Genomic DNA, 14,119 nt, shown 5'->3' with positions numbered 1-14,119 from the left:
CGACAACTTATTCTTTTCGACTCAGAATTATTATTGTGATTCCAAAGGTAGCACAGTCAAACACAAAATGCTATGGGTTTGAGTGGCTGAGCTTAAAGAACAGCTCCCGCTCGTCTTTGTAAATCACACCCTTGGTTACCAATGCATGGGGGTACACGCTGTTGGTAACGGTCTTGCTGATGAAGCAGGAAAGACGGCAGTTGTGACATACGTAGTAGCAGCAGTTACATGTTCCAAAAGTAAGATTGATGATGACATCTTGGCAGCTATTGCCGCAACGGAGAAGGGAGGTAATTACCCTAAAGGTTTCCCTTCTAAATACTCTATCATTTAAGTCCTGATAAAGTTCCCTATGTGAGAATTAACAACGTTGGTGACAGGTTGATTCCCAACGCAGAACGCAGGCAGACTTTGATAACAGCGGCTCACTAGGGTATGGCCTCGGCGCATGCCGGTGTGTCAGGAACTGTATCTTTCCTACAACAGCCTTACTGATGGTGCGGATTGTACAAACAAACGCAAGATATGTCCTTCACTGTGACAATTGACAGCAGATTAAACTTTCTACTGCTGCGCGCCCGCCCCAGACATAGTTGTACATATCTAATAAACTACTTGGGTGTGTTTATTTAGATCACTGCGGTCCTTTCTCCTCAGATACTGCGTATAAGTATATCTCTTTTGCAGTAGACTTGTGCAGATGCTTTGTTTGGAGATGGCAACAAAGGAGTGGTGATGCACGCACTGTCATAAGGGATTTGAGAATTTTTGCATGTTGCACCTTTCATTCGGACCAGGGTCCAGCATTCACCTCTAAGGCATACAAGGATGCCATGGCTTCATTGGGGGTCAAGTCAAATTTTCGGCACCATACCGGCCTGAGGGCAATAGTGTTGTGGAGCAAATGAACTGTAACTTAAAGAAATCCTTGACAGCTAAGGTTTTAGGTACAGGCCGGAACTGGCTAGCTCATCTCTATAGCGTGCAACATGCACTTAATAATCTCGATAGAAGAACTCTGGGTGGGCGGACCCCATACGAAATGCTCTTTGGCATCAAAATGTTTATACCGGACCGTGAGGGTCTAGACATGGCGGCATCTGCCGCATCCTTTGAAGTAGATGAACATTCTGATGTTTTGCAGAATCTACAAAAGACCAGAGACAGTCTTGCGAAGGAACATTTGCCCTCCACATCTGATGCTGCTCTTCAGATTCCGGTAGTTGGCTGGCTACCCCAAGTTGGTGATCTGGTCCGTGAGAAGGAGTTTGGCCTCTAATATCGAGCACCAGTTCCTGTACTTGGCGTGCAGAACACAAGAACAGTCATTTTACCTCATTTCCTGGTAGCAAAGAAACAGGTACATCTCCATTGACAATGTCAAATTACAGCCAGTATCCGATTCTTTTTAGTATGACACCTGCGGTCTCTTGTCCAGCGATGCTGAGAAATTCTGTTTTAGCTCCGGCAAGTAACACCGGACCTGACGTTGCCATTGAGATGCCTACAGTTACAAATCCTTTACTGAGTTCACCGGCTGGTGATCCCCTTGATGATACTGAGTATATTTACCTCACAGATTTGTCGATGCCTGATTTGCAAACAAGTGCAGTTAACCAGTCACGTTTTTCATTTGACACTGACTCTGAGATCTTTGCTGCTGCCACTGTGGATAGAATTACCCTTGCTTACTGGCCAAAGGAGAAAGGCTGCTGAAGGACTCTGCCCTGCCCTGCTAAACCTGCTGCAATATCGGCGCTCAAGGCCACAACACCCGGGATGAGGACTTCAGCCCCCAGGGAGCACCAGGCAATCTACAGCTGCCGCGTGGGAGGGGTGACCATTGTACTTAAAGTGCTGTCTCCCCCCCGCGGCGTGGGAGATCTTTTCTGCTGCCACTGTGGATAGAGTTACCCGTGCTTACTTGCCAAAGAAGGAGGGCTGCAGAAGGACGCTGTGCTGCACTGCCCTACTAAACCTGCTGTAATATCGGCGCTCAAGGCCACAACACCCGGGGTGAGGACAATCTAAAGCTGCCGCGAGGGAGGAGGAGGCGTGGCCATCGCGCTTAAAGTGCTGCCTATCCACCCGCGGCATGGGATATGCATGGGAAAAAGCACGGACGAAGCCCAGACCAAGGGCGGGCCCGTCTGTGCCCGTTAGGGGCCGAAAGAGGCTGGGCTGGGCCACCTCCCTTGATTCTCCATGTTGTTACCAACTAAGAGTAACATTTACCATGTACGGGGTACCATCAGTCAATTGGGACTGGGATACTATTAGTTCTAGGCCTGCTAATTCACAGATGTGTACAAGTGTGGTGCTATTTTTTAACATTGTGGGTGGAGCATCATATTAACGGGTCTAATTTGAACCACTGTAGTCATACCGCAGGGGACTATTGGGGGAGCACTTTATTAATCTGGCATATCTCCTAGTATTCAAGGTTTTTGTGTTGTGTTGGCATCCTTACGTAACTTGTTAGTGGATACATATTAATTATATTTTGAGGGCTTGGGTTGTTTCCGAACCATGGGGAGGCAGAACACCCAAGTCACCCAAGAAGGACCTAAAACTGCTACGAAGACTAATGTTGCCACTATGGACGCTTTTTTGTTAATATCTGCATAGGTCATTGTTAGTTTTGGGGGTCTCTAGTTGGCACAGGTAGGTACGTGTGAAAAATAGGGACCCTCTCCTCTAGTCATGGTAAAGGGATTATACTCCAAAAATAACCCCTGCTCACCCCCTTGGAAGCGTGGCATGAGCAGCAAGGTGTTGTAAGTTAAGCAGTTGTGACCACAAACAGTAACCCAGTGACAACACTACAAATGGACACCACACAGGGTTTATATAAAAAATAAGTAGACTTTATATAGAGTTATCACAAGACCATAAACGACAAAAATACACACTATGATTACTTTAAGATGGTAGATTTAGGCTCAGTTCAGTTGAGTTCTTAGATGCAACACTTTGCGTCAATGTACCTTAGGTTGCGTTGCGCTTCAACAACCAGCAGTGTCGCAGCGATGGGAAATGCAGCAAAGTTCAGATACAAAGAAATAAAGACATGAAGATCTTCCAGATGCGGCACGCTTCTCAGGGATGCAAGAAGCTCTCGGTTCGGTTCGTGGACTGCAGCGGCGACACCCTTACGATGTGACTGCAACAGCTCCAGCGGCGACGCTCTTCTCCCACAATGCATGAAGCTTCCGGTTGATGCGACAACTACAGTGGTGTCATCCAAGATGCGACGGCAGCTGCTCCGATGGCGGTCCGCTTCTCGGGGTTGCGAGGTGCTCTTGATCTATGTGGTGCAGTGCGACAGTTCCAGCGGTGACACCCTCCTTCGGAGTTGCAAAGGCAGGCACAGCGACGGCGACACGCTCCGACCTCGTTGTGAGATTCCTCTCCTGTTGCGGTGCAGTGCGACAACTATAGCGGCGACACCCTCCTTCGGAGTTAGGACGACAGCAGCAGCGACAGCGACACGCTTCTTCTTTGTTGCGGCACACTTCTCTCCAATGCGGTGCAGTGTGACAGTTCCAGCGGCGACATCCTCCTTCGGAGTTGCGAAGGCAGGCACAGTAACGGTGACACGCTTCTTCTCATTGTGTCGTACTTCCAGCTCCTTGTGACACACAGTTCCTCAGAAGGCCCAAAGCAGCAGCAGGCACTTCCACAAGAACTCTGGGGAGCTGGGGGTTGAAGTCTGTTGTCTCTGAGACTTCAGCATAAAGCAAGCTCTTTTCCAAGCCCTTGGAGATCCTTCACAAGTTGAAAGCAAAGTACACACAGTTCCTTTCTCCTTCCTTTGGCAGTAAGGCAACCACTGCAGGCCAATCCCCCAAGAAGCAATCAGCTTGGGAATAGTCTCTCCTCAGTTTCTTCAGGTTCCTCTCCTCAGTAAAGGTTTCTACTTGTAGTCCAAAGTGATCTAATTTCATGGAATCAGGGTACCAATATTTATACCCCAAATCCTTTGTTCTCTGAGGGGAGAGCGGCCTTTGCCCAGTCCAAACCAGTTCTGAAGCATTCTGTTTACTAGACTGCTCCTTTCCTTTCACATTGCAGGGCAGAAACATCAGACACCCCACAGGAGGTGGAGCCAGCATTGTGGAAGGCAAGTACAGTCCTGGAGCACTTTGTTTACAAGACTCCTTCTCTTTTTTCAGTGTGCAGGGCAGAGACATCAGCCGCTCCCCAGGGGGTGGAGCCAGCATTGTGCAAGGCATGCACAGCCCTATTCAAGGTTCAGGTGCAACTCCTCCCTCAAATCTAGATACAGATCTCTCTATTCACCACTGGGTGACTCAGCCTGTCTCTTGGAATCCCCCAGCCCTGTCACTCACAAAACCAGACACAGGAACCTAGCAGATGCAGGTTTGAATGGTTAGACGAACAAATACATACTTTCTAAAAGTGGTATTTACAAACACAAAACATTAAAATAAACTTCACTAACAGTTAGAATTATGAAAGGAAATTGCGCTCGCAAAGGGCCAGATTCTGAGAATCTGGCCCTTTGCGAGCGCAATTTATGCTTTTGGGATTCATCATCCCAAATGCAAAATTCGCTACCTGCGAAATCGCATATTTGCGAGGAATTGCATTTAAGGAATCTCTATTAGAGATTCCTTAAATGCAATTCATTAACCAATTTTAAATTGCGAATTCGCAATATTTGGCCGCTATTTACCACCAAGTCTGACTTTGTGGTAAATAGCGAAAAAATAGAAAAATGTACTTTAGTGCATTTTTCTCTGTTGCATGTTACACACACACATGTCCTTTGGACATGTGTGTTTGCAACACCTGTGTAAATTTGCATTTCAGGGGTGCTACAGGGTGACCTTTGGACACCCCTGGCACCCTTGAAATCCCTATCTTATTTGCGATTAGCAAATTGCTAATTGCAAATAAGGAATACTCCCTATTCATTCCTATGGGCCTTTTGGCCCATAGGAATGAATGGGGAGTTATTCCTTATTTGCGATTAGCAATTTGCTAATCGCAAATAAGGAATGTATAGGAATCGCAATTTATTTAGCGATTCCTACATGAATCCCGTTTTGCAAGTCCTTAATAGCGATTCCTTAATAATCGCTATTAAGGACTCGCAAAATGGCTCTTTGATTAATCTGGCTGTAAAAGATGTATTTTATTATTCTGAGTTCAGGCATACTAAACTCAAATTTCTACCATGTTCTCCGAGACTCAATATGGGTTTCACCCGGGTCGTTCGACCCTGGCCCAATGCCTTCATGTATATATGATCTTAAGGAAGTACACAATTGCCCGTCCAAGTATGATCTACAAGGCCTTCATGGATCTTTCCTCTGCTTTCTGCTTTTGTGTTCATTGGGAGAAGCTGTGGCAATCCATGAGGGCCATGGGGGTAGAGGGCAATTTGGTCAATTCCTGAAGGATTTGAAAACAAGGCTAATATTAGATATCAGTCAGTCAGAATATCTTTATTCGACTTTTTACAAGTCATACAAAGAACAAACAATGAGAACAAAGACAATTACATTTACATACAATACTTCAACCTACATTTTCCTAGAGGCAAACCATCTAGGCATTTGGAGTTAAAAAGTTATCTACATAATTAAAAAAGTTTTACATTTCATATTAATAATGCATGATAAAAAGCCATTCATTTTAAGGCGAGTTTTGGCCAACAGATTTCGCCCTTACGGCAGCTACCAAAAAATTTGCCATGCAAAAAGTAATACGTGGATTAGGTAAAAGTTGTAAAAAGAGCAAAGCCGGTCGCACCTGCGTGAAGCCCGCTTCTTTCAAAATAGGGAGCAAATGTTTCTTTCTCTGCTCCTGATACAAACTAAAAAACTTGACAAAGTGCAGAGTGTCCTGCACCGAGAAATTATCGCAGCTGCACGGTGGGGCCAGATCAGGCTTCTGCCAGCTCTTAAAAGAACCCAAATAAAAATGTAGCAAATTAAATCTAAACTTTATTAATAAAAACCTGTGATAAGGGAATGTGACAAAGCTCAGATAGGGGGCGAGTGAGGATGAGCTAACCAGAAGGCTATGGGCCCTTACCGCTGGTTTCAGCAGTTCATATTCCTCCCGCTGTGCTTCCTGCCTATCCTTGAATGACTTTTTAATGAAGGCTATATCCTGTACCCTAATTTTATCTGGGGATGAAAAAAGTTCTGGGCAACCCAGGTCTGTAAATGTTTTCCCTAAATAGGCCAACCATGGGATACTATTATATTTGTCCAGAGATAAGACGTCAAGCAGAATTTTGTGGTTCAAGGGGAGATCTTCGTTCGTCCACATTTTCAACCACAGAATAAACGGTGCCAGGCTCAAGGTATCTGACAGATAGGGTAAGCCCACCTCTTTGTGAATAGAATACGTTGGGGTTGACTGTGGTACAGAGAGCAGGGATCTGATGAATCTATTCTCTGCTCTCTGGATTGGGTCAAGATTTACATACCCCCACAAAGGGGAACCATATGACGCTATGGCCACCGGTTTACTCATGTAGATTTTTAAAAGAGCTTCCATGGGCATAGCCCCTAGCTTACCGGCAAAACCCAGTACTGCTGAGGACGATCTTATTACTGCCAACCTCTTTGCTCTTATCTGAGGGCCCCAAGATCCTTTTTGGTCGAACATTACACCCAAATAGGGAAATGTGGTTACATTTGAGACAGGGACCCCCCTACAAAAAAATGATTTATGTCTTTTTTTTGTTACACTCACGCCCCATTACCATCGTGTGTGATTTGGAGGCATTTACCTTGAGGTCCAGATTCTCCATGAAAGAACCAAAGGCGTCCAGGAGATGCTGTAGGCCTACACCAGTGCGGGCTATCAACACTGCGTCGTCCGCATACAGGAGTGCCGGTATTTTGACACCTCCTGCATACGGAACATCAGCTTCCTGACCCCGCAGGTGACCGCCGAATCCATTGATATAAATGGTAAACAGTAAGGGGGCTAAGATGCAGCCTTGCCGTACCCCCTTTAAGGATTCAAACAAAGGGGTATTAGATATACCCAGGACCTCTTTGTATCAATGGTTTTTAAAATTGAGAGGGGGGTTCGGCAGTGATGCATTAAGGCACCTTTTTTTCATTCTAGTTATATATTAATGAACTGGATGAAACTTTGGTAAACACTGGGGCCGACTATCCATATGTGGGGCGAAGAGGGCTACCCGTTCTGCCCTATGCAGACAATGCCGTCCTTACAGCCAGAAATGCAAGGGGACACTCCAGTCTCTGCTTGATAATTTCCTGAGCTTCATTAACGCACGTGATTTGGAAATTAACAACTTCAAATCGTATATTCTGCAGGTCGGAACTCAGTCAAAAAAACAGTACGCAAGGAAGGAGAAAGTGCCAATGACATATATATTTTTTATTTGGGTGTTTTAGTGGATGATCGCTTGAACTGGGGGCCCCTCATACAGGAAAAAAAGGGGGAGATTACAAGGGTGAATGCAGCTATTTTTAACTTTGCTGCCAAAATGGGTACAAAAGGGGGTGGTGATGGGTAAGCGCCCAATGGCGGTGATGTTGAAAATATATCAGGGTAAAAGTATTGCTACTGCCAGGTATGGGAGTGAAATCTGGGGGTATAAAGCTACAGATACACTGCAGGTGGTGGAGAACAGTTTTTTTAAAACGTTTCTTAGGGGTGCCTAGCAGTACATCAAAGTTGGTGGTTCATGAAGAAATGGCAATGCCGTATTCATGTGACACACTGGCTTTGCGTCCATTGGTGTTCTGGCTTAAATGTTGGTTAAATAATGACTTAGCTCTTAACCATCAGATTTAAAAGGAGTGTTTAAGTCTTGATCACATGCTACGTATACCATGGCTGAAATACATCAAGAAGTGTTTTGAAGAGCTGGGGCGCCCGGATCTCTTCTCAAAGCCTCATTCCATTACTCCGGAGCCCGTGTTTGTTTGTTCTTTCCCTTACCTGCCACACTTGTCTCATCGCCACGGACTGCTGCCTGACCCCCATGGGACTCGCCAGAGGCTGTTTGACGCAGGTTGCTCCGGGAGGGCGCCATTGTCCTAAAATCACCGGGGACTTCATTTCTCAGCGGCCCTAGCGGCGGGGAAGTCGCAGCTTCATCTGAGAGCACCAGGAGGTGCATAAAAGGGTGCTTGGGCTCCCGCAGCATGGGAGCCCGTGTTTGTTTGTTCTTTCCCTTACCTGCCACACTTGTCTCATCGCCACAGACTGCAGACTGACCCTACTGGGACTCGCTAGAGGCTTTTTAACGCCAGTTGCTCCGGGAGGGCACCATTCTCCCGACGTCACCGGGGACTACATTTCCCAGTGGCCCTAGCGGCGGGGAAGCCGCGGCTACGTCTGAGAGTGCGAGGAGGCGCATAAAAGGGGGCTTGGGCTCCCGCAACGCGGGAGCCCGTGTTTGTTTTTTTCTTTCCCCTACCTGCCACACTGGTCTCATTACCAGGGACTGCTGCCTGACCCCCATGGGACTTGCTAGTGGCTGTTTGACGCTAGATGCTCCGGGAGGGCGCCATTGTCCTGACGTCACTGGTGACTTAATTTTCCAGCGGCTCTAGCGGCAGGGAAGCGGCAGCTACGTCTGAGAGCACAAGGAGGCGCATAAAAGGGGACTTGGGCTATCACAGGGCGTGACGCACGCGGGCTTGCTCGGGCCAAGGGCGGGCCCATTCGCGCCTGTCGAAGCCAGGAGGAGGCAGGGCCGGGCAACCCCCTTAACGGCTTGCTATGGGCAAGCGCAAGTGTACAGGAAGTCAAGATCAGAGTGGGCTAAAAGCCAAAATCTCAAAAAGACACCGTCCATTATTTCATACCTGACTTCTGCGTTGGGTGCTCTGAATGTTGAGATGGCCAATGCTGAGTATGAACTGGGACTGGCAACTAGTCAGAATCTAGATGAGGGGAGGATTGCTGAGATGAATGGCCAACAGGTCAAATCTCTGGTATCGTTGGACCCGATTGTGCTGATCAACAATCCTAAAGCAAGTATTGACAGCCAGAAATATGGACATAAGGTTGTCCCTCCTAGGACATCCTCTGTGGGTCGGAAGAGCACGTCGGGGCTGCCAAGGGGGTGCCTCTGGAGGGGAAAAGTGGTGCCAGAAAAGCCAGCTTCCAGCAGAAAGCGGCAAAAATACATCCTCTTAAGGCAACGGCTAAGGTTGATGAATCCACACAATTATTACTGCAGAACTTGATAGAGGATGTCTTTAGTGTAAAATTTGAATCTATGTTGACTGTTATAGCCAAGGACATTATAGACACTCTGAATCTTTGTGTGGCAGACCTGAAGAAAAAATAGGTTGTTATGGGATGCTTCTGGGCTAGAGAGGGATGTTATTAGAGCAGTACCTCTAGTTTTTTTTCATCCCCCATCAAAAGGTTATAATGTAAAAAGGGGAGTAGGTCCAAGAAATTGCTGTCCATCCTCTAGGAGGTTTCTCTTGATTAATGACCCAGTAAAACGTTCTGTTCTACCTAGGGGGATAGTATCTTTGAATCAAAAATTGTATGTAGCCGTGGCTGTTGAAGATTCCATAACCCTTTTACAATAGATTTTCGTCTTTGAGTGATATGGACGGCAATGATTGACTGGAAGAGAGGTCAGAGTGCACATCTGAATTGCCCCCACAGAGTTTAGGGACTGAAGTTAGAGGTGTAGACATTTTCCTACATGCTCTATATTAAGTTGGAACATTGCGGTTCTCAGGTCAAAAAGAGATGATCCAATTTGGCTTGATTTTATTAGACCCTGTGATATAATTGCGCTTCAGGAGACATGAGATACTGGGGAAAACTTTTGGTTGGATGGCTTTAGCTCCCATTTTCAACCTGCCCGTCCAGCATCAGAAAATTTTAAAAAATGCAGTCTCAAGATCCACATCATCCCTCTTACGGTTTGCCAAACGTTTGGGAGGCAGGCCAGTGGAAGCTATCCTTAAGGTGTACTCCTCAAAGAAAACACAAGAGAGAGTACCCCACTATCACCAGGGAACAGGGTACAGTGACAACTTAGTCAAAGGGAAATCCCTGGGTGTACGCTAGAGCAAGTAAGTATTGTGTTGCTATGTAGGTTCTACCCAATCATGCACACTTTTCTTCTACAGGCATCAAGGGAAAAATATATGAAAATTTAAAATAGATTTCCACACTAAAAATGAACGTTCACAGTCTTTTTATTATTATAAAAAGTGAAGACTCCTCTTCACACAAGAATGAATTCAAATTTCAAAGAAAACTCTTTGAACAGATACAATAAAATTAAATAGACAGTTAATAGCAAATCATTACACACATGATCAAAAACAATATCACATTCATAAGAATTATACAACACGAGATAAAAAGGAGAAATAATCAATACAAATACCATACAAAAATATAATTGGATCCTTTTCACAAACCCCCTAACACTGTGGCCTTAAGATTCTCCCGCCACTGTTATTATAGATCCACTGGTCTTTCTTTAATATTGGTGGTGCAGTAAACAGAAACAATCATACATGAATATCTGTTACTTCCTTGACCTTGTTTGGATTTTAATACAGTAAAAAAGCGTTGATGCGTTTCGGTGTTATATCACTTGATGTTGTAACACCTTCATCAGAACATGCCGTCTCTTTGGGGTCACTGGCTTCTAGACTTATAGTTAAAAATCTCCTGTAGGTATTGTAGGAGTCCCCCAGGAAAAACAGCCGTCAGGGAGGCCTCCTCCAGACGATCACTGTTGTTCTAGGTTTTGATATACCTTAGAGGTGATATAGCTCCTCAAGTACAAAATGTCTTTACCTTGTTCTATGGTCAGGTGGGCGTGGATCCCCTCCTCTTTTTGATTTGTATAAATATCTTTATAGGGATTAAAATGTTCTCATGAACGGGCATATATCAGTATATCTCGGCTTGGGAACTGGATATGTTCTGCTCAAGTATCTGTTATCGCCTCTGCCACGTTCTTCTCCTCAAAGTGCCAGCCATTGCCACAATGGTTCCTCAATATGAGGTTTTAAGCAGCAAGAGGGGTTGCAGCAAGTAGAAAATATGTTTTTTGTATAGTCTTTTATCCGTTCCCCAGTCGACCCCAATTTTTTCCATACATAAAGAACTGGGGCAGGGTTATGTTTCAGATGTTATAAGAACTGCCCCGTTATTGTGCTGGCTTAAAACCTGGCTTAACCCAGAATTGACTCCGAATCATCAAATCCTGTGGGACTGTGTCAAACTGGAGAAAGCCAGCAAAATGAAGTGATTGTCCTATGTTAAGACCATGCTATATAAATTAGGGCACCTGGATTTATATGGAACTCCTGATAGAATCTGTAAGGCTGACGGGAAGTGGGTCAAGATCAATTTTATGAACTTATTGTTGATGGAACGGGAAGACCAGGAGATGAAGAAGCCCTTAGTTAGTGCTCATTTTTTTTTTAACTAAATCTACCCTGCCTATTGAACCCTATCTAAAACTGGTGAATCGGGCATTCCATCGCTGGTTATTGATTAGGTTCAGTTTTAATTTGATCCACTTGACTTTGCGCGAGTTTCCTGTGTAGTCTAAACCAAAGGACACAGTTCCCTGTCAATGTGATAATTATTCCGTACAAGACACTATGCACTTTATGATGTTCTGCGACCTTTTTAATGAAATTCGAAAGAAATTTTTAATCCCTATACTGAGAGGCAAGGGCTTTTTGCAAGTTAGACCTGCCTTTCTCTATCTTCAAATGTTGAGTAGTCCCATGGATATGTTTGCCATTTCTAGTTTTCTTGTAGCTGCTGTTCAGGTTAAACAAAAAAGAAGTGCCAGTTTAGCAATATTGTAATGACTTGGTCTATCTCGTATGATTTTTATTGTTCTTAAATATTCGGGCTATTTTATGGTCATAAAATATTGTGTATTGATTTTATGAAAATGTTTTTAAACATGGTTTAGTTTAATTCTGCTCACATTTTTTGCGTACTTTTATGATTTTAATTAATCGAATAAAGTGGATTGTCTGTCTGTCTGTCTACTCCAAAAGACTTGGAGTTTGTAAAGAAAACTTTTATCAGCTTAAAAAAGTTTGAAAGAGATGAGTCAGAAATTGCAAAATCGAGTGTCCGTAAATTTGTGATGCTTAAAACAGCCCCTTTTACAGAGCCATATCTTCTGGGGCCACTGTCGACCTATGAGCATTTTTTACTGTCCAGCTTTCGATTGGATTACTTCCATCTATTACTTGCTGTTCCAAAAGGGAGCTCTAGTGGTCAGGTGTTAGCATCCTGTGGCTGCGACAGCCTGTCTCCACAGGATTTGCTACACTTTATTTTTTTTCCAAAACCTTTATTGTAGAATAACAAGTCAGGTACAGTACACTGTGCAACAGATAAATGCAAATCGACCCATTAGAAGCCAGTTCAAGCAAAGAAAATGAAATCAGCAGAACCACACACGGGCCCCTGAGGACATCATAAAAATAAGAGGGGTCCACCTCGCAGGGGGGGCACCATCACCACTCCTTTGTTGAAGATGTGAAACATGTGACAAGGCCTAAATATGGAGGGGGGAGGGGGGGAGGAGGACACCGGACCGCACCGGCAGCCGCCGCGGGCGAGGAGCCGGCAGGGAGCACAGGAGAGGCGGCGCCGCCGGGGGGGGTACCGGGAATGAAGGTAAGACACCAGAGGACCCCAAATATCAACTGGCCGAGAACTGGCGGGCATTAAGTCCCAGAACTCTGATAGCAAAGTCTGGCATCGAGAGACGTCCTCGGGCCAACTGTTAACACTGAGAGCAGGTCTACAACCCCAGCACATGGCCACCCTGTGCCGGGCCAAGAAAAGCAGCATAGCGATTAGACGGCGGAAGGCATCTGGACAGAATTTTACGAAGTCAAGTAGGCAAATGGTGGGGTCGGTGGGGTCAAGGGATACTGTGGTGCTAGTATTTGCCGAGACTCTGGAGCACAAGCCTTGCCAAAATTCGGCGACTCTGGGGCACAACCATGCCAGATGCGCGAAATCTGCTGCAGGGGCACCGCAGCGCATACAGGTTTGGGTAGGTATGAAACCTAGCTTGTGGAGCTGAGCAGGGGTGCGGTATACAGGATTTGCTACACTTTATGCTTTTTTGTACATTTCATGAAGTACCTCGCAAACATGTTTTAACACCGCTTTTAAAAAGGTTGAATTTTAATCAGGTTCGTACAGCTTTTTTTTATTTGCAGCTGTTGAAACCAGATTGTATACCTTTTATAGTTGGTTTCCTGAAATCCATATTGGAACTCAGGGCATGTATGGACAGCTAGTTCCCCTTTGACAATGGTAGGCACCCCCTGTTTTCACCTGTGAGAAGTTGGCCTGATATATGATGTTTCCAATTCTGGAACCACATTGTATCAGTCCAAACAATCCCTAATGGTGTCTGGTTGTAAGTCACCCTTATAGACAAGCTATCTTAATGGTAGCATAGACTAAGCAGCCTTAAAGGCTAAACTCAAGAGGTCGTGTTAAGCGAGCTGTTTTACCAATCACAATCCTGTAATATCAAATGAAAGGACACCACACAAGTATATATTATAAAAATATATGTGTTTATTTCTAAAATTATCCCCAGTACTCTTTATGAGCAAAGGGGCACAAGCGTTAAATCAAAAGCGCAGTATAACATACAAAGTTGCACAGTTATGGATGAGGGCGGGTAGCCACTCAAACCATATATTAAGAAAGTGGTATAGGAGATACCAATCGAACAGTGGTTAGGCCTAGGGCCTAGGGAATCGCTGGGAGCAGTCGGGACAAGCAATTCTGAAGTTGGGAAAAACCCGCAGGATTCTGGTGCAGCGCTTAAAGCACACACATACACCAATGCAAAGTCAATGGTGCGTAAAAGTTACACAAATAGAGTTTAAGGATCTTTCCGCTGAACCTAGATGGACAAAACTTTAGGCACAGGCCCTAGAGGTGTTTACCAGTGTGGGAACACCGGCGTTGCAATGTTACCTCACCCACAGGAAGCGGGTGCATAGGGTCGAAGTGGCGTCGGGTTTCGTCACGCAGGTTCTTGGTGCTTGAAGCTGAAGATGCTGCAGGCGATGTGAAGGAGAAGTGTCCGGTCTGATCCAAG

The sequence above is a fragment of the Lissotriton vulgaris genome, chromosome 3_1 (genome assembly GCF_964263255.1).
Source record: "Lissotriton vulgaris chromosome 3_1, aLisVul1.2, whole genome shotgun sequence".
NCBI lineage: Eukaryota > Metazoa > Chordata > Amphibia > Caudata > Salamandridae > Lissotriton > Lissotriton vulgaris.
Note: the sequence above shows the minus strand (reverse complement) of the source record.